Here is a 21,784-nt window from a genome sequence, read left to right on the forward strand (position 1 = left end):
TCAAATTTAATTTAATTTAGCTTTAATTACACATTTTACTATTTTTGTAACATCATTAAAATTTAAATGATTAATACATTAATAACGAATGAGGTTATGACACGTGACACACAAATCACATCATTTGTTGATTGTGTCCCACAACTTCTACAAAGATTAATGTGTAAGGGTTGATATTAATTTATAAAATTTGAGAGGTGAAAGCAAATGTTTTTTTTTTCTTTAAACTTGGCAACTTCTTTCAAAGTTGGTATTTTTATTTTTGTTTCTTGGATCTCATTGAAACCTAAGGTTATCAATCATTACATTAGTTGGTATCTATGCTAAGGCTATTATTTTTAATATATGTAACAATTATCAACCTTAGATACCAATATGATAAAGAAATTTAACATTAAACCTTTTAAACCTTTAAAAAGTAATGCCATTTCATTTGGAATTTGGATGGAAAATTATCTATACTGCATATTAAGAGTTTGGCTAAATTAGGATTACCATTTCAAATTTATCATTTGATTTTTATGTTAAATTTTTATAAATTTACAATATAAAAATTTTTCACGAGTGTGCTATCATCTTTCTAAATTTTTGCCCAATGAAAAAAAATCCATAAATAAGGCTCGCATATTCCCTCCCAATTAAACAGTAATTCTTTTTTTATCAATAATACTGTTGTCAACAAGATGATTTATTTTGTCATCTCATCAACAATTATTATTGACAACGAATATTCCTATCAATAATATTTTTTTAATTAGGATAAATAATTATAATTCTATATATAGTGATACTAACCAAATCAATATAGATTTTATAGTTGTATTTTTTTCCCTTTTTTAAGGAATAATTGTATTTTTTTCTAGTGCATATGTTTTTCATTCTTGTTGATGTAAGTCATCCTTTGAATTAGTAATAAAATTTTATGAGGTTTATTTAAAAATAAATTAATTTATATTATAAATAAAACTATTATATATCCTTGAATAAAATTTTATGAAAAATTAATAAAACTCAAATAAAATATTATAATATATCAATTGCTTCAAAAAAAACTTTAATATATACAAACAAGGTAAAAAAAATATAATTATTTATTTGGTTGTCTAACTTTATAGAAAAAGTCATTTAGTTATCCATTTAACTTTTGTCTCTTTTAACCGTTAAATACGGATTGTTTTGCAAATCACTACAAAATGGATAGAAAAATTAATATACATGACTATATGTGGATTGCCATGTAAATGTCAAACAATGAATTAATTTTTAAATTTTTTAAAATTCTAAAAAATTTAAAAATTATTTTTAAAATTTAGAAATTATTAAAGATATATAAAGAAATTATTTTTTTTTATTTTTTAAAATTAATTAATTACTAAGCATGCATGTGTTAACTTTTTAGGTATTTGGAAATTGTTAACCATGTGGTACTCTTTAGATTCATGGTTGACACTATTAACTTTTTTTACTAATAGCCATAGAAAAGTGATACGTGTCTTAAAAAGGAAAAAAATTACAAATTTTTAGATATTGTTTAGCCTTTTTTTAGAAATTATTTTATTCCACGCGAGTAATGAATTAAATAAACCGATGTCTAGATTAATGTGAACTTATATGTTGATTTGTTTAGGTTTATTCTAGATGAGAATTTTTAGTAATTTTATATTTTTTATAATTTAAAAAATTAATAATAAAAAATTTGACTTTTTTTAAAAAAAAAAAGAAAAACAAATATTTTATAGAATTAAAAAAATCATTTTTTATATTTTAAGAATTTATCTTAATTTTTCGTAAATGTGAAAATAATATATCTTTGTTACTCACATTATTTCTTTGATATAATAATTATATTTAAATATTACTCACTAAAAATTTATTTTTTTAATAATATGTAATCTTTAGAATATACATTTATTTAAATCATGTTATTGTTCATTTATTCCAATCATGTTATTTTCTTATATTATATCTTATTTCGATATATTTTTGTGTGCCATGCTAAATAGGAATGGTGGAATCCATCAAAGAAAGCAACATATATCAAAATGACCAAAAAAGAAAGGGCAAACGATGGATTGTGAAAGTTTTAAGTAAAAAGGTAGCAACTATTAAAAAAACTATAAAATATATAAAACATATATAAAAGAATAATAAAAATTTAAGAGAAATTCTAAAAAATATAAAAAAATTCCCAAAAAACTAAAATTTTATAAAAATACCTATTTTTCTTTTTAAATTATATTTTTTGATTTTATAAAAATATAAATGACTAAAAAAGTACATCTAATGTGAATATGAACACTTACATTTATCTAAATTTGGACCACACATTTGTGAAGGTTCATTATGCATGCTAATATATATATATATATATATATATATCCTACACTTTTTTTTTAATTTTTAAGACTCGTGTAACTATTTTACTGGCTGTTAATATAAAAGTTAACGACATCAATCACATATTTAAAAAACCCAGCAACTTAATTAACTGTTTCAAAATTTAGATATCAATTAGAAATGAAAAATTTGCAAGTATAAATTAAATTTAAGTTGTCAAATTCAATAACTATATACATTAATAATTATGATATATAAAAATAAGATAAATTATGATTTAATATTTGCAAATATTTAAGTAGAGTAGTAAAAGAACAATCATTTTGTCCCAATACTTCGATTTTTATTTAGTTTATTTTACTAAAATGTTGTATGATATATGTGCAATAAATTGAATTTTTAAAAATGTTAATTGAATTTTACTTTAATTGGTATTATTGTTGTTACAATAAAGAAAACATGTATCTAAACGCTTTTAAGCACATATTATTCATGGATTTAAAGGCTAGGAATTATTGGTAATAATAATAGTAGGAATTGTATAAAATACTAAATTGAAAAATAAGGAATAAAACAGTGAATCACTTAGGGAAACAACAAAAAATGAAAATTAGTTAAATAAAAATGGAAAAAAAAAAGAGTAGAATTAGGGTTTTGAAATAATAAAAATGAAATTTTAAACTTACGGTATTTTTATATTTTTAAATTAAAATCGCCTGGACTTCTGTTTTCTCTGCTACATATGTTTAATTTGGAAGGATTATATTTTTTATTAGGTTAAATATACTTTTTACCTATGTTTCGCTTCAATTACATAAATAGTAAGTACGACAAACAATGTCAACTTTTTTCATATTTTCGAATGAATATTTGAGGCTAGGTGTAATCTCCCAAAATGTCTCGAATTTTCTTACAATACTTTTACAAGAATTTCTTTAGTATTCTTATATGAAAATCTGAATTTATTTAGATTTGAATTATTGGGAAGTCACAAGTAAATGTTTTAAGTCAATTTCAAAATTTTAAGCTCATTCAGATAAAATACAAGTTGAGAGGTAAATGATAATTTTATCGTTGAGAGGTAAATGATAATTTTATCATTGAGGGTATTTTGGTTATTTGAGACATGTTTATGATTAAATATTAGATTAAAAATAATGTGAGTGTGGTGATAGGATGATACTTTGACTTTTCAAACTCAACTCATACTTGTAGAATGAACATTAACCACTCATTAAATAAATTTTATTTTTTTGCCACATGTGTATTTTAAAATGCAAAAAAGGGAAGAAGCCCCATATTTTATCCTTATTAACCAACCATTTATTGGGAGAGGAAAAAACTCCCATTTCCACACTTTTCTCTTCCAATACTCACCATAATTCTTCACTTTGCAAGATTTTTTCTTGAAAACTATATTGGAGCCATTATTGATCATCATCTCCACCACCCATTCACTTAGAGTTTGTTAGTTTTGAGTAAGAAGTTGATTCTTGTACGAGAAAGGTGGTATTGGTAAGGGCTTTGCAACATCTTTATCTCATTTTATATTTGCAAGCTTATGATTAGTTGTTGGGCCATTTAATGCAAGTTTCACATTTTTTTATATGTTTTTATTTTGCTTTTTATGATTTATGAAGAAAAAAAAGTTCCTAGAAGAGATTCTAGTAAAGGAAAAAAGAAAGTTGTGAAGTGAAGCCATTAGGAGAGCCCTTCCTCTCATTTTGTAGCTTTTGAAGGTAAGTTCTCATGGAATTTACTACATTTCCTTGTTAAACATGCATATCAATATACTTTAAATGTGTTAAAGTTGCTTAAAAACATGAGAAAACATGACATATTGGAAATGTGAGTTGATATACGGTTTGGTTGGAATTTGATAGTTTTCATGCCTAAGGGAGATATTTTGTTTGTTAAAGGGAAGTTTGAGATTTAATATGGTGGATTATAAGTATGTATAAGAGTGCACATATGTTCTTATTTTGTAGAACATGAATTGTGACTATGGAAATAAGTACCAAAACTCTAAATATGTCATGATATAACTCTAGCATAGAAGTGTCTTATATTAACAGTAAAATTGAGTTGTTGTGATCTTTGGTTCTATGAATTTGCATGACCTTTTTCGTGAATATGAAAAAATATATTTCACTTTTGGTTTGGCTCTGAAAGGACCGGTATATGAAAAACTATATACCTCTTCTCTATTCAATAATTAACCTTGAACATACAATATATGTATCATTCATGCCCATGTAAACATGGTAGAAAAGTTAGAATCAGTTGGCAAGCCAATTAGGGTCAAATGTGCATTTCTATTTAGTTTGGATTTGATATGGAACTCTATTGTGTGATCCCTTAGTTGGGAATTCTATGAGAACCATTAGACTTTCACCATCGTTTTGGAGACTTCTTGACGTGTTTGGAGGTTTACCCACTTGCATTTTAACGACCCATTTTTCAATGGTGTCAAAAATGATGGATTCGGGATGACCGCCTCCGATCGTACCCATGTCCAGAGTATGAATACTACAATAAAATATAGAAATACGAGGCGGTATCCACAAGTATACGGGTCGAGTTGTAATATAATTTTACAACGAAGTAGATGAGTATTCCAAGGATTGTACCCAAGGGAGGTAAGTGCTAGATCAATTCTAACCTAAACACTAAAAGATCTAATTAGTACTTTAAATTAGTTATAGTACAAGAACATAATAAAAGGGTATTTTAAAGATTTTTATAATGATAAAATAAAATAACATAAAAGAAAAAAAAATTCAAGAGATAGAAGAGTAGAGTGAATCAAATCTTGATTATGGGTGATTAGCTCGTTTCGGTAATCCCAATCAACTGTCGTTTCGGGTTCCTCGTCAATCAACTTGTCGCTACCTTAGTAGAATCTTCCGATCTTCCACTCACGTAACGAGTTAGCAATGGCTACTTATCTTCCGACCTCACAGTCTAGACTGATTAGGGGTGAAGGTGTTCACTAATCCCCATAGGAGGATTAGTTCTTCATGGCTTTCATAAACAATATGGAGTTGATGTAAAGAGAAAACATGATAAATGGATTAAAGTGTAGAGTTTAAGAAAATGTCGAATTTGTATTAAAGATGAAAAAAATGCACAGAATTTGATGATCTCCGCAAATTAAATCTCTTGACAAAGAACAATTGAAAATAGATTCTAAAACCTAAAAAAGAAAGAAAACTAAACTAAGTTTAAAATAAAGAATCTAGGCTAAGTGAATGATGTCTATAACATGTGCCAAATGAGCTTATTTATAGATTCTAAGTGGGCGTCATCCTTAACCCTAGGTTATGACATTCTTGAGCTTTAAGTTTTATTGTACAGGCCAAAATGCCCTTGTTTGGTATTTAATTTCCATTCCAAAGTTGATGTCGCTACACAACAGGAATTGTGTCGCGACATGGCAGTCAATGTACTCCTCTTGGGGTATCTTCAGGGGTATGTTGCAACACCCTCAGGCTGTGCTGCGACATTGAAGGCAGTCTTGAGATTTCTCTATTCTACTCCCTATGTTGCGACATCGATTAGCCCATGTTCCAATGTAGTGACTAGTATCAGTTTCGTATGCCTTCTAAAAGTCTCTTGCATACTCACAAAGTGTGTTAGCTCACCCTTAGGCCTCATTCTGTTCTTACGGTCAATAAAAGACTCAATTTGCACATTTTATTAACTTATTAAAAACTTCAGAAAACATAATTCAAACCTACTAAAAATGATTGCTTTGAAGCTCATAAAGTGTGATAATTAGTTTAATTTGCTACACCAAATTATGGCAGATCAAACTCCCCCACACATAAGTCATTGTTTGTCCTCAAACAACATAAACGAAAATAAGAAATAAAAATGACAACCCTTAAGCAAATATGATACAAATATTGGCTTCGGAGCACATGAGTTAGGTATTTCACATTCAATAACAACTTTAACGTGATGAATAACTGATTTACCATAGTTAACTTCAAACATCTAAGTTAAGGATGTTACAAAGTGTACAAGTATTAAGGGTCTCACCTGTAGGGATCCATCAATAAATCATACAAGTACTTTGATTATCCGAGCAGAATTCGAATAGTCATTTATGCATATGTTTAGTATGATGTCCATTCGTGTATAAGGATATTTAGGTCTCATAGGACTTTTCAGCTTGTAACGTTCTAAGGATTAGAACAAGTATTGAATTCAAAGAAAGTATGCATCAAGAAGGTTACAAACATGAAAATAGTTTGGCATATCATATTAGTCCCTATTCGTCCCCTTTTGTGACCCTTACTCGCTCACCGCCTTAGTTCTCCTTCTCTCACCTTCCTTGTCTCTCCGTATATAGGAATTCATAGCATGACATAGTAACTATGGCGAGCCTATGAGTTTCTGTGCACTAATGAACGAGTTTCTCTTTCTTTTGTGACTTTGTCACTTTCTTTTTCAGCTCATCTCCCTCAAAAATGCTTTTTTTATTTTTTGAGAACTTTTTCAACTCATATTACTTTTTCTTTTTTCTTTTGTTTTGCACTTTCAGGCTAACCTATAGTTCCGATATCACACTAATATTTCCTATTTCACTCTGCTTTTTACAAACTCCACCGTGATGTATCTACTTAACCCTCAATACGTATGGCTAGGCATCTATAGTCGTGCAGTGTAGGACCAAAGAAAATGGGTAAATACAAATTAACACTTTTAGGCTCAAGATTTGTAGTGAGGTTCATCAAGAAGTGTCAACAGGTTCAAAAATTGGTACTAAAGGTAAACATAAATACGTCAGCTTTTTGGCTCTAGGTATGTTCCAAAAATGCCTTAGGTAATCCCTGAATATCTCAGTATGCACAAATTTAATCAACCAAACAAACTCAAATCCAACCATTTATCATTCATATTAGCATGGACATATCATTGTATTTTTTTTATCATTTGGTACAATTGATTGCTTAATACCTATTTACAGTGTAACATATAGAACTTAGTAGTCTAATAATAAATATTTAAAATCATCTACCATCATGCCAAATTTATTTGTAAATACAAACAACCTATGTACATGCTCCTAACCAATCACTTGTATTTCTACAAGCTCAAGCACACCAAAGACAAGAAATATCCAAGAAAAATGTAGAAATTAGAAACAAATCAACAAGTTTTCTATGCTACCCCTCCCCCACACTTTAGTTGACACATTGTCCTCAATGTGTAGCCCATAAAAAGATAAGGAAAGAAGTTACCCAATTGATCGTGGTCTCTCCAACTGCTAATGGTGGGTGGTTCCTTCTTTGATCGTGTAAAGCTCAATTTTTTTGTGTCTCCTTCATGTTGGGTTCCTACATAGAAAACTTAAACAAAATGCAAAATAACAAAAATCTATTATTAGTCCTACTCTTACAAAGTATAAATCAAAATCATCCAAAAATTAATACAAGTCTTTAAAATTAAAAGTTGTTCAATCTCCTTCTTCAAAATCCATCTATTTGCTTCTGTCGTCCTCCTCATACTCTCATTCCTCTTCGCTTCCATGTACCTCTTCTTCTTGTTCTAGATTTTCTGGCCCAAACATGTTAGGTGTATAATTGGGGACTCAGATGTTGTTTTGCCTAACAAATTTTTAAAAAAGTGGTCTCAACTCTTGCATCCACTAAATCATCCAATCTAGCTTTGGATGACTACTCTCACTGACTTCCTGTTGAGCTCGTGCCAAACTTTATGATGAAGTTGGTGTAGTTGTCGCTTCTTGCTGTTGCTTGTTCCAATATTTTATTTGTTTAGCTCGCAGTTCAATATACTGTTGGAACAAAATGTCCCCAATAATACTTCGGGAAGGTTTCAACTACTATTCAGTGGATGTCATAGGTACACTCACCTTTTTGCATAAAGTCATTAGTAGACAAGGAAAGAAAACTCCCACCTTCTAACCACTAATGCATCTCTTCATGTTTTGGTGGATCCATTTGTCGATACAAACCTACTATTTTTTTGCAGAATAATATACAGTAAAACTGCTCGAAAGGTAACATTAGAAATATTTAAAGTAGGTATTATTCACGTGCACACAAAATGAATCCATATTTTAGCCTCTAGAAACATAATAGCTAGATGAAAGGGACACGGGAACATTGGCACCTGAGCAATATTTCCAATCTTCCCTTCTTTCAGTTAGAAACTTTATAATATTATCTATATCTATGTCTCAAAATACTCTAGAACAATTTCTTCAATAAAATCTTTTTATAGTATGGAGTATTATGAAGGTCACAAATAATCTAAGGGTTTACTCGCACAAACGTCCCTCACACAGTTACCGTTTCCCACATATGACATTCAGTGCTCCTAGACTCTTGGTCCCATAATGGCGCATAAAATTCTTGAACAACGGGGACCACAACACTATCTTTAAGGATTGTCCAAAAATGTTCCCACCTATGATATCTGACTAAAGGCCATATTTACTTACACAAAATCATTGATGGATCAAATCCCCTTTCTTGGATAGAGGTTTTTCCTTAAATTTTGATAAAATATTTTTCAATATCCAGGTTTGGAAAATTAGAGGGATTTAGAATCGTCGATAATTCTGGTTCATTAGTTCGTCTAACTTTTCTAGGTGGCATGATATCTAATGTTACTAACTAATGAACTAATTAAGCAATTTATTTCAATAGAACAATAAGAATGAAGATACGAACACTTAACCTTGCATGAATTGTTAGATTCCTTATCACGTTTTTGTTTTGTGCATCATTCCTGGATATTCTTTCATATTTTCCTACATCACGTGAGATTGAGAGAAGAAATAGCTCTACATAAATCAAGAAGCAAAAGAAAAGGGTGAGTTTTTAGTGTTTTAAGGGTTTTGGGAGATTTAAGAGATTAAACGGGGTAAAGCGTGTTTAAATAGGAGTTAAATATGTTTTTAGGTTAAAAAAGAGGTGTTTTGGGTGTTTAAAATTGGGTAAATGAAGGGTTACTCTGCTAGTTGTGCGAATGAGTCGGATAAACCCTGTAAAAAATTGCAACCCCTGTGTTGCAACATCACTAATAGCTTACCATTTTCGCGACACAAGGGTTCCATGTCACGACACATCCTTCAATTTCAAATTTTAGGGAGATTGTCGTCCATCTCGTGACTTAATTTCGCCATGTCGCGACGTCAGGGTGGCTTCTTTAGTTCCTGCATTCTTCACGATGCATTGTGACACTTGGTTGTTGTATTGCGACACCGACTCTATGTTAGTCCATGTTTCTATATTTAAGGATGTCTATATCTTAGATGAACGTATATCAAATAAAATTTAACAAATAAACTCTGTGATTAGCTAAATATACAATAATTTACAACAGTTAAGCACTTCAAACATTTTTTAAGTTTTACTATCGGATTCATCCAACAATATCATTAGTTCATCGATGGATGATTCTTTCGTTCTATCAATATTAGTCCATCTTCCATCGTGCCATTCCACCTGTGCCCGCTTGTCTCTTTCCTTAAACCTGTTTATTTTTTCTGCATGCATAAATTCAATTAAAGGCAGGTTAACATTTAATGTTTTGAACAAGTTTAGGAAACTTACAAATTCATCCCCATCCTACTTTTTTTCCCACCAGTCTAGAAGAGAATTTGATTTTTGCACTAGCAGAATCTTTAGTTAATTCCTTCTCTCCCTCCATCACCGGTGTGGTTACCTCCTCTAGCTTTAACTCATCTTCAGCCTCTAAGGATTCATTTTTAGGATCATCAATATTTTCCACAATTGTCTCTAGAGTTGTGGTTTTTCGGCTACTCAGTACTTTGCTTGATCGGAGTGCAATCACTTTCACGTGCTCCTTACCTTCTCTCCGTGGATTATCTTCTGTGTTGTTGGGAATACCTGTGCCCATTTGTCTTTTGATGTCACCCATCATGCTCATTAATTGACTCATTTGATCGTCGAGTTTAGTTAATGTTCTTGTTGAATTGGTGCATTCAGATTGGACCTTCTTGACATCCATTCTCATTGATTGTACTTCTCCATCAATTTTATCCAAACGTTGACCACATGCAGTATGGTCACTTGGGTTAACCCTATCTTGAGGTTTCTGCAAATAAGGAGGTTTATAATTAATATGTTTAGCTTGATTTAAGTTGTTGCCTCCTTCTTGATTTCCTCCCCATCTCAAGTTTGGGTGAGCCCTTCAACCGGGATTATATGTATTTGAATAAGGGTTTCCACCCCTATTCCCGATGTAGTTTACAACCTTAGCAGGATTATTGATATAATGGAAGAGTGGTTTGTCTCCTCCATGCATAGACTGTGTAAAAGCAGACTCGATACGGTTAAGTCTATGTTGATATTTGTCATCCTCTAGGATAGTTTTGACCGTAATAAGTTTCTTTCCATAAATGAATCATTCAATCGGCCATTGACAGGATTTTAATGCCATGTTTTAAATAATTTCATATGCATCCTCATACGTCTTGTTCATAAGGGCTCCTCCTGCAGCTCTATCTAACCCAAATTGTGGGTTCGCATCCAGCAAGTTATAAAATTCCTACAGTCGAATTGACTCAAGAAATTTGTGGCGGGCATTTTTGAATTAACATTTTGAAATGTTCCCACACCTCATAGAAACTTTCTTTCTCCATCTGAATAAAGACATCAATCTCTCTTCTTAGTTGAACTGTTTTGCTAATTTGGAAGAACTTCTATAAGAACTTTCCAGTGAGTTCATCCCATGTCGTAATAGACCCTGGTTCCTGCGACCAAGAAAAGACGTTATCAATTAAAGAAAAAGAGAACAAATGAAGACAAATAGCGTCATTAGTGACCTCGTTATACTTACAAGTATCACAGAATTGGAGAAACTATTTTAAATGTTGATTAGGGTCTTTTGTCATCATACCCCTAAACTGTAGATTATTCTGGATCATCTGAATCATTGTTAGTTTGATCTCAAAATTTTTAGTTGTAATTTTTGGCCTTGCTATGTTTCCTGAACCATGTCCAGACTTGGTAAGGCATAATCCCTTAGAGTTCTCTCATTCCTAGCCATATGTACGTTTACAGGTAGTTGCGGTGCTGGTGGGTTTCCTAAGGCGTTCTAGTCAGCATCATCGAACAATGGATTTTCACGTGATACATTACCTATAGCAAGTGGTGGCGGATCTTGCATCTGTTGTTGCTGCTATTGTTATTGTCGGCAGTTTCTTCAGACTATTCTCTCTAAATCTGTGACTGCTACAACAGGTATGCCCTTACTATGAGTCATACACTAAACCCAGAAAGAGAAGATTAGTAACAATAAATAAAATAAAATAGAATCGTATCTATAACTTAAAAATTTTCTAATTATTCTTTCTAAATGCAAAGATTAAAATCAACCTAGTGATGTTGCTTCCCCGACAACGGCACCAATAACTTGGCTACCTCCGGACATACCAACGTCTAGAGTGTGAATATTGCAATAAAATATAGAAATATGAAGTGATATCCGCAATTATACGGGTTTAGTTGTAATATAGTTTTACAATGGTGTAAATGAGTACTCCGAGGATTGTACCCAAGGGAGACGAGTTTAGATCAATTCTAACCTAAACACTAAAATATCTAATTAGTACTTTGAATTAGTTATAGTACGAGAACATAATAAAAAGGTTTTTTTTAAGATTTTTATAATGATAAAATAAAATAACATAAAAGAAATAAAATTCAAGAGACAGAAGAGTAGAGTGAATCATATCTTTATTATAGGTGATTAGCTCACTTTAGTAAACTCAATCAACTGTCGTTTCGGGTTCCTCATTAATCAACTAGTCACTACCCTAGCAAGATCTTCCGATCTTTGTAATGCTTAGGTTTGTGCAAGTGTACACAGTCATTATCAAGTAATAAGTAAGTATTGAGTTATCGTCTCCGCAGGGATTGTATTTGTGCTAAGTCTGTTAATTTGTAAAATTATATTAACAATTTGGTAAATAAAAACACAATATAGTTGAGATGTGGTGATTAAAATATATTAAACTAAATGCAATGATCCCTAATGCAAATTATCCTAAGTATGCAAACTATATGAATGAAATATATTTTAGTAAAATTAAACACAATTTGCAAAAATTATAACATAAATAAACTAGGACAATTACTTCAATTAAACTCAATTTATTATCAACATGCTTAATAACATTCAGAAAAACATACCATGGCAACTCGATCTTTTATGAGTTTGGAAACCACATTAGGTCCTTTCGAAATCCTTTACTTAGTAAATACGCATTTTACTGATCCTTATTTACTAAGGGTTTCTTAGCATTCGTGTGAGGTAATAGGGACGTGTTAGGTTTGAAACAATTTAATCACACAAATCTAAAAACTATGCAGATAACAGAGCTTGGTTAGAGTTGTTATGCAACCTACAATTTAATCGTGTTAGGAACTAAATTGAGCATGCACATTTCAATTATGCGTCCATTAGCCGTCGCCTGGTTAGGATCGCTCAGGTAATTCAAGTGCATTTCAATCACGTATGAACAAAATACAGACTTGATTTTAATTGAAAACATGATCGATTGAGGCACAAACATTATAAGCGTGAATCAAATAAATATTATTTAATCAAAGCAATCATCCTAGCTTAAATAAAATTAAGCTAACATTGTTGTAAACAAGAACAAGGAACACATAACAAACATCTTTATATTAAATTAAAGAAAAGGAAGATTAAACCCAATTTAGAGTGGTTGTCACTCAAGACTCTGACTGACAAGACTCCTTCGTTCCTTTGCTTTGCTCTTTTGTTGATGTTCTCCAAGGTGGCCGACCGAGGGTTCTTTAAGAGGCTTAATTGCTAAAATCTCTATGAAGAGATGATACTAGGCATGGGAATGGAAAAGGTTACGAGAAAAAGAGAGAATGAAGCTTGATGGATGCTTCGGGATGATTGAGGGATGCTTGAGGGATGATGAATGAAGGAATAAGAGGGTCTTATTTATAGGTGAGGTGAGATAGATAGTTTGCTAAAAATAGGAGTTTCCATCTTTTGAAGCATCTTCCATGGGTGGCCGGCCATAATTTTAGTAAGTTGAGCTAATTTTTCCTTGATTTTTGGTCAATTTGAGTGTCACAACAACTCAGGACTGAGACTCAGTCAAGTGCAAATCTTTAAGTAAATCTAATTTCTTCAACTCTATAAGGACCTTGTGCAATTAAACCAAAAAGTGGTTTATGGACAGCTATGTGCAGCGAATTTTGGGTTGACTTGGTCTCCAATTTGGAAGGTTTTGTAATCCAGCAAAGCTATCAGACCTGTACAAAATAAATCAACAAGTTAGAGGACCAAAGAATTAAATTTATCCAATTTAATTAATTAATTAAAATCCAAATTATTAATGAAATATTTTAAAATGAATTATTAAATATAATTTTATATTTTATTATTTAATTGAATCATGCATGGCCCACTTTATGTCTTAAAAAATATAATATATTCAAATTAACATAAAATAAGTCATTTATTACATGAAAACTATATAATAAAGCATAAAATCACATTTTAATAATTTCTATGTCCTAATTTCATATTTTCACATATTTCATTAATTTATTAAACAATTACTCAGTTTTAACAACGGATTTAAGTAAAAAGGTGATAAATTACATAGGAAAAATCCTATATATATTTTCGTTTACACACCCCCAAACTTAAATCATTGCTCGTCCCGAGTAATGTTTATGCACAGCAAGAGGTTTTTTTAAGGCAAAATTGCTAATTGTGTAAGCAACATCAATCTTTGTCCCATAATCATGCATTAATAACTTCATGCTTATCGATCTTCTTTATTAACAAGTAATTCATATGCAAACGTTCCTTAAGATTATACTAAGCTTCAAAATATGCCAACACGAATCATAGTTGCATGTATTTCATAGTCATAGATAACATTCTTTATTCAACATAATTTCCTATCAATCAAGCAAACAATCACAAGGCTTATTATGATCTTCATATGTTGAACTTAGGACTTCTTCTCCACTAATGTAGGTGACATAATCATAAAATCAATAGGCCTTTTATAAGGTTGTAATGGGGCTTGGTTAAAGGTAGGGATTTTAAGAGATGAGACATTTCGGTTTAAAAATCTTTACCTATAACTTTGTCTTAGTTTTCTCATAATACAACCTTTTTCTTTGAGTGAACCATTGGAACACCCCCAAACTCATTTTGAACTCGAACTCATACATTTTTCCTTTTTGGAGACTGAGCAAAATTTTCTTCGTTTTTTTTAAGCATGAGCACATACATCTTTATGAAAATTTCCTCAAATGTTGATTCCCAAGAAAACTTTAGTTAAGATAGGTTCACAAAATTAGGATAATTTTAAAAAGATGGTAACTGGCTTATAATGTAGGTTCATTGCAAAAACAAGCCTTTAAGCTCAAAATTACAATTCAAGAGTCTAATATCATAGGGTTGGCTTGAAAAACCCTCAAACGATCCAAAGAAATAGTGCCTATATCATTTAAGATTTTTATGTCCCCTAGGATTTTGCCTCAAGAAAGTTACTAAGTCAATTCTAAAGATATAAACCTTCATGCATGTTTAATCTCAAAAGAACTAAGTTTTCATGGCAAACATTACTAAGCTTAAGATCATACAAGCATTCCATTCTTTATGATAACATACTTTCACGTAGATAAAATAATCATTCATACTTGCATACAAACTATCTCAGTAACAAGAACATCTCTAAACATTCATTTATTAAAACATACTTATGAAAGAAATGATTAAAACATACTTGAAAAATTTAAAAGTTTGAGCAGTTTATTTGCCTTACCCCATTTAAAAAGAAGCAATGTCCTCATTGCAAGAACAAAATAGTGAATGAAAACTGAACACTAGGTAGGGTTGTAAAGAAATAGAGGTGAGTCATTAAGACTGCTTCAGTGCCAAGTCTTCCCTAATAACCCAATCCTAGACATGTTCATTCCCATTACCATATCACTTAGTCTTATTCTTTCTAAAGAAGTGCTAAGTTTGTTCATGCTTTCTATGTTTTATTCTACAGAAATTAAATCCTAATTATAAAAGAAATAATTCCTAAAGACCTAAAAATAATTAAATAAATAGCAGGACAAGAATCCTCCTTTTTATTTTTCTGACTTATTCCCCTTGTCTTCTTTAGCTCCATCTCCGTTTGCATCGTCAGTATCTTCCGTCTATGTCTCAAAGATATCATTTGGGAACTCGGGAACAAAAGTATTAGAGATATTTTTAAAAGTATTTCGAATTGAGTCATCTCTAATTTTTGCATATTTCCCGTAAGTTTGTTGTTGATTGTGCATAAACTTGTACATATCCATCAAAATTGACAACTCTAATTTCCTTGAAGTACTTGCAAAAGTCCGCATGGGAGTTGTATATTCAGGTTCAACACTTAGCTTGACTGGTTCTTCTTCTGGCTCAACCCTTGGTTCAGGAATGTTCTGTTCCTTATCAAATTCTTCCTCTTCAGTGTCTGTGACTGAATTAGCTTCAGCTTCAGTTCCATCTGTTGACTCTTCTGTATCCGGGTCAGTTGGCTCATCTTGCTCACCTTGATTCAGTTCATGCACCCTCTGTACTAATCTTTCAAGATCATAATTTGCAATGCATCCTTGAACATATCGCCCCTTCAAATTTGCTTAATGATGGGAAATAAGCACTTCCTGCCTTCTTTTTAACACAATCGTGAATCTCCTTGAGGATAATTTTCCCAACATTAATGGACTTTTCTGTCAAAATTGCATATAACAAAAGCATCCGTTCCATTGAGATGGTGGAATTATGTGAGATAGGCATAAAACTATAGCGAACGAAATAAAACCATACATTTGCTACTGGTTTTAAGTATTCTCTTCTACAAGAATAGCTCCCATACTTTCTTATAATCCATTAGGATCCCGGATTTGTCACAACATCAAGCACTTGTTGAAGAAAATCCCAATTGATATTGTTCAACATAGGGTAGTACTCATCTTCTTCAACATCAGGTAAATTAAACAAATCATTGATGGACTTAGAAGTAAGAGGTACCTTTTTCTTTCGAACGATGACTTCAGTAGCATCTTGCGTAGTCAAAGTAGCATAGAATTCTCGAACTAGTTCATCATCTGGAAGTGAACGAGCATCACAAAATCGTTCCCACTTGAGAGCATTGATTTTCTTCCTAATCGGTATAGGAACAACCATCAAATCATTACTCTTCAAGTCAAAACCTATTTCCGGCATCATAAGTTGATGCTTGAAGATTGAATCAAATCTCTCTTTCACTTCTTCATCGATCAAAATCAGGTTTTTAAGCGTAGTCTTTGAAGATCTAGTTTTATTGCGAGACATGGTATCTTTTCCTGAAAATTTGGCAAAGTTTCTGCACAAACGAGAAAAGAGAAATCGGCAAAGTGCGTAGAACTTGCTACGGTAAAAATCTTGTGATAGCAAAAGGGAATTTCGGCAAAAAGGAAAGAGAACTAGGGTTTTTTATGAGATTTGAGGTTGGCTACACAAAAGGGAGACTTAGGGATTTTTAGGGTGTAAGAAAATTACTTTGAGGGATATGAAGATTAGTAGAATAGAAAGGGTTTTATATAGGAAAAATTAGGGCAACATGTAGCAAAAAATTAGTTACATTAGGGTTACTTGGGCGACAAGCAATGGGTAAGACGGCAAGGCGTGGATTTTTCCCTCATTTTTGCTGTCTTGGGCCTCACACTCAGACTGTATCTTACTAAAAAAACAGATTAGTACTTGGGCCAAATTTGACCCTCTTTATAAAATTTTAAACAGAACAAATGAAATTAAAAAAAATTAAGTCTTAATTAAAATTTTCTTCTTAACAAATTACATTAAATTAATTCCCAGGAAAGGTTGGAGGGGTCACAATGGTCCCGCTTAAGTTCCAATCTCCATAGAAAAAATTAATTAAATGTAATAAGTTAAGAAAATAAGTTTTAATTATTTATTTATTTACAAAATAAGTTCATGAAAAATTAAGGGTCTGCTAATTTGAGTGAGGATTCAATTCGCTCAACTTCACCATCCCAGTAGTGTTTGAGATGTTGACCATTAACTTTAAACGTACATTCGTAATTGCCGTATAATTCAATAGCTCCATAAGGATAAACTCGGTAGATGGTATAAGGTCCTTTCTATCGAGATTTAAGCTTCCTAGGAAATAACTTCAACTTCAATTAAAAAACAAAACCTTCTCACCTTTCTTAAACTCGCGAGGTTGTATATGACTATCATGCCATCTCTTTGATCTTTCTTTACACATTTTGGCATTCTCATAGGAAAACAACCTCAGCTCTTCCAACTCATCAAGTTGTAACATATTTCTCTCACCGGCTTGCTTATGATCAAAGTTCAACTGCTTCAAATCCTAGTGAGCTTTATTCTCCAACTCTAATGGTAAATGACATGTCTTTCCAAAGACTAACCGATAAGGAGTCATTCCTAACAGAGTCTTAAACGTTGTTCGATAGGCCCATAATACATCATCAAGCCTTCGAGACCAATCTTTTCTGCTAGGGCATACTACCTTTTCAAGGATACCTTTAATTTTTTGATTCTCTTTCAACTTGCCCATTAGACTAGGGTGATAGGCAGTGGCAATCTTGTGCTTCATATCATATTTATCAAGCAACCACTTAAGCTATTTGTTCACAAAGTGAGAACCTTCATCACTAATAATAGCTCTTAGTGTCTCAAATCGTGTAAACACGTGCTTATGTAGAAATCGCATGACTACCTTAGAATCATTTGTAGGGTATGCTTCAGCTTCAACCCACTTCGATACATAGTCCACAGCAACTAAGATGTATTTGTTCCCATACGAAGAAGGAAATAGGCCTAAGAAACCAATGCCCCATACGTCGAACAATTTAATCTCCAAAATGTTTGTCAAGGGCATCTCATTCCTTCTTGATTATTGGGACTGAGATTAACCGCTTCTTTAGATCTTCAAAAACTTCTAAACATGTTTTGTTGAAATCAAACATTGTATCTTTCTCTATCAACAAACACAACGGTTTAGAAATTTTCGAGAAATCTTTGATAAACCTTCGATAAAAACCGGCATGGCCTAAGAAACTTCTGACTCCTTTCACATTCATTGGGGTGGTAATCTTTCAATTACGTCCACCTTTGCTTTATCGACTTCAATTCCTTTTTTTGAGATCTTATGACCTAAGACAATCCCTTCCTTGACCATAAAATGACATTTTTCCCAATTAAGGACAAGATTCGTCTCTTCGCATCTCTTCAATACATTAGCCAAATTACTCAAACAGATATCATAAGTGTTACCAAAAATAGAAAAATCATCTATGAAAACCTCAACAAAATTTTCAACCATATCAGTAAATATTGCCATCATGCATCGTTGAAAAGTTGCAGGCACATTGCATAAACCAAAAGGCATTCACCTAAAAGCAAACGTACCGTATAGACAAGTAAAGGTTGTTTTATGTTGGTCTTCTGGAGCTGCAACTATTTGGTTATATCCCGAATAGCCATCTAAAAAATAATTAAATTTATTACCTGCCAGTCTATCTAACATCTGATCCATAAAAGGTAACGGACAATGGTCCTTCCGAGTGGCTTTGTTCAACTTTCTGTAATTAATACAGATTCTCCAACCGATAAAAGTTCTTGTTGGAATTAACTCGTTACGCTCATTTTTAAAAATCGTGATTCCACCTTTTTTCGGTACACACTGCATCAGACTTACCTACGAACTATCTCAAACAAGATAGATGATTCCTACATCTATCCATTTGATCACTTCCTTTCTCACAACTTCTTTTATAATAGGATTGAGCCTCCTTTGCCCATCAATTCGAGCTCTTTCACCTTCTTCTAAAATGATTTTATGCATGCAAAAAGAAGGGCTTATACCTCGAATATCAACTATGGTCCATCCAATTGCTTTCTTAAATTTCTTTAGAACAGCAATTAGTTGCTCCTCTTGATCTTTCGTAAGTTCCGCTAAAATAATCACAGGTTAAGTAAAACAATCACCTAAATAAATGTATTTCAAATGGGAAGGAAGTACCTTTAGTTCAAGTTTAGGTGGTTCTTCAATTGACAACTTGGGTTGCACAAATTCTCTGACTTCTAACTCCAACGGTTCAAACCGTGTGGATTGAATAAAATTTCCCAGATTGGCTTCCATCAAAGCCATGTTTTGTTCACCTTCTTCATCCTCCAAAAGGTCAAGATCTAAGGCTTTCTCTAATGGATCTTCTTTAAAATTGCTTTCTATAGAAACCAAGGTTTCTATATCTTCCATAACTGAACACTACTTTATCGGATCGGGAAATTTCATCACTTTAAGAATGTTAAAGGTTAACTGATCATTTTAAACTCACATGGTGAGTTCTCCTTTCTACACATCAATTAACGTTCTTCCCGTGGCTAAGAAAGGTCTCCTAAGGATGATCGACACGTCCTTGTCTGCTTCAAAATCTAAGACAATAAAATCAGCAGGAAAAATAAATTTATCAACTCTTACCAAAACATCCTCGATCTTTCCTTCGGGATATGCTAAAGATTGATCCGCTAGCTGAAGCGTCACGGTTGTAGGTCTTACTTCACCTATCCCTAACATCTTGAAAATAGACTTAGGCATCAAGTTGATACTCGCTCCTAAGTCAAACAAAGCTTTACCACAATAAGATTCACCAATGTTACAGGGTATAGTAAAGCTTCCTGAGTCTTTCAATTTCGATGGCAATTTGTTCTGCAGGAATGCACTACACTCATTTGTCAAGCCAACAGTCTCATACTCACTCAGTCATTTCTTCTTGGACAGTATATCCTTCATAAACTTAACATAATTCAGCATTTGTTCTAAAGCCTCCACCAACGGAATATTAATGTGTAACTACTTCAGAACATTCAAAAATTTCTTGAATTGTACCTCATGTTTCTGCTTGTTTTGCTATAATCTTTGCGGATATGGAGGTGATGGAACTTTCGGTTGAACTGGGCAACTTTTCTGAGTAGGTAAATCTGTATCAAAAGAATGTGTTAAAATATTTGAATTCATTAAGTCAGGGTTTACCTTGTCAAACTTTGCAGTTTCTGATTCCTTTGGTGCAGGAACTTTAACAGCTGGTTGATTCTTCTCAACGGACTTATCTTCGACATCAATTAATCGAGGTTCTAGAATTTTACCACTTTGCAATGCCACTACCTTGATATGTTCTTTACCCAAATTTCTTGGATTCTCAGTATCACTCGGCAAGGTTCCTTGCGGTCTATTACGTAGCTCTGTAGCTAACTGACCCATTTGATTTTCCAAAATTTTCAATATTGCTGATTAGCTTTGGATCAAAGCGTCATTCTTTTCCATGTACGCTTTCAACAAGTTCTCCAAACTGTTTGATGCCTCAGCTTGAGGTGGTTTTGGAGCTTGTTGATTAAACCCTTGAGATTGGTTGGGTCTTTGCTATTCGGTCCATTTCCTTGGTTGCTCCAAGAAAAGTTAGGATGATTGTGCCATGAAGGATTGTAGAAGTTGAACTGATGTCCTTGTCCACTCCTATTTTGATATTGGTTCCCCATATAGTACACTGACTCGGGATTTGATGGAAAATTCTCAAAAGAATGACCTTCCCCACAATACACACAGGAAACCACTTCAAACAGACTTGGTGGCTGAGCTGTAAAATTATTAGTACCATGGGCAGTTAACTATTTTAACATAGAGCAAATAGACGATACCTGAGCTGATAACAAAGTGACGGAGTCAACTTCATGATCTCCGGTCTTCCTGAAGCTATTCGATTTGTTTGCCATTGATAGTTATTACTCGCGATCCTCTCGATGATCTCATAAGCCTCATTATAAGACTTAGACAAAATTGCACCATTCACGGAAGCATCTACCATCAATCTTGTATGTGCATTGAGACCATTATAGAATGTCTCCAACTGGATACACTGAAGAATCCCATGATGAGAACACTTACGAAGTAACTCCTTGAATCGCTCCCAAGCCTCATACAAAGACTTATCATCCAATTGTTGGAAATTTATGATCTCGTTCCTTAACTTAGCGTTTTTTCTAGGTGGGAAATTCTTAACCAAAAATCTCTCTGCTAATTCTTGTTATGTAGATATGAAACTTGGTGGCAATGAATTGAACCATGCTGATGCTCGATCTCGCAATAAGTACGGAAATAACTTCAACCTCAGTGCGTCTTCAGTCACACCGGCTATCTTGAATGAATCACTCACCTCCATAAACAATCATATGTGGAGATGTGGATCTTCTGTGGGCATACCATTAAATTGGCCTGCCGTTTGTAGCACTTGAAACATCACTAGTTTCAATTCAAACTGGGTTGCCCCAATATCTAGCCTTCTAATTCCTGAGTTTAACTCACTGAAAAGTGGCACAGCATATTGTC

At 32.5% G+C, this 21,784-nt stretch overlaps 2 non-coding genes across 2 annotated transcripts; both read left to right on the top strand.

Moving 5' to 3' along the window:
* Window positions 1-10,906: 10,906 nt before the first annotated feature.
* LOC121222896 (small nucleolar RNA R71) lies at window positions 10,907-11,010 on the top strand. Its single transcript, XR_005920265.1, has one exon. It is a non-coding gene; the product is annotated as a small nucleolar RNA R71 (small nucleolar RNA).
* A 10,311-nt stretch (window positions 11,011-21,321) lies between these two features.
* LOC121222802 (small nucleolar RNA R71) lies at window positions 21,322-21,428 on the top strand. Its single transcript, XR_005920173.1, has one exon. It is a non-coding gene; the product is annotated as a small nucleolar RNA R71 (small nucleolar RNA).
* Window positions 21,429-21,784: the final 356 nt, after the last annotated feature.

This window comes from Gossypium hirsutum, chromosome D10 (genome assembly GCF_007990345.1).
Source record: "Gossypium hirsutum isolate 1008001.06 chromosome D10, Gossypium_hirsutum_v2.1, whole genome shotgun sequence".
Classification (NCBI taxonomy): domain Eukaryota; kingdom Viridiplantae; phylum Streptophyta; class Magnoliopsida; order Malvales; family Malvaceae; genus Gossypium; species Gossypium hirsutum.